At 46.9% G+C, this 578-nt stretch overlaps 1 long non-coding RNA gene across 1 annotated transcript in view; it reads left to right on the plus strand.

The window, feature by feature from the left end:
* The window catches only part of LOC111440388, a 21,237-nt gene extending 20,989 nt beyond the window's left edge, over positions 1 to 248 (plus strand). Inside the window, exon 3 of the long non-coding RNA XR_002709929.1 lies at positions 124 to 248. This is a non-coding gene — a long non-coding RNA (uncharacterized LOC111440388). The remainder of the gene's footprint in view (positions 1 to 123) is intronic.
* Positions 249 to 578: the final 330 nt, after the last annotated feature.

A 578-nucleotide genomic window follows, 5' to 3' on the forward strand; every position in this document is an offset into this window, starting at 1 on the left:
CTAGGAATGCACTTGCGCCACTACGAATCAGCTTCCTAGCCCTTAACGATGTTATGACGCTTGGGACACCCTTGGAAGTGGCTCCTTTGTAGGTAAAGTTGTCCTCTAACGGGAGCCTAAGAGTTACTACTCGAGTCTCGCAATCTATCAAAACGCGATTCTCACCTAGCCAATCCATACCCAAGATGACATCGAAGTCTTGCATGTTTAACACTATCAGTGTAGCTTCGATGACACGTCCTGATATTGTTACACCACCTCCCTTAACCCTATGGGCAGCTAACAACAGCTCGTGAGCAGGGGTGGACACTGATAAGGTAATTTCTAATAGTTCTTTCTCTAGATGTGCTAGCTCTACAAACTCTTCAGATACGAATGAATGTGTCGAACCCAAATCAAACAATACTAAAGCAAGATGACCAAATACGGGTAGCGTACCTGTAACAACTGCGTCAGGCTGGTCAACTTGTCTGGCTGTTGTTGCATGGGCTACAGCTCACCCCAGCTATTATTGACAGCTTGGCCCCTCTGATGCTGTACTGCAGGTCAGTTGACACGCTGATCATTCCTCTGAGGAC

The sequence above is a fragment of the Cucurbita moschata genome, unplaced genomic scaffold (assembly GCF_002738365.1).
Source record: "Cucurbita moschata cultivar Rifu unplaced genomic scaffold, Cmos_1.0 Cmo_Scf00199, whole genome shotgun sequence".
NCBI lineage: Eukaryota > Viridiplantae > Streptophyta > Magnoliopsida > Cucurbitales > Cucurbitaceae > Cucurbita > Cucurbita moschata.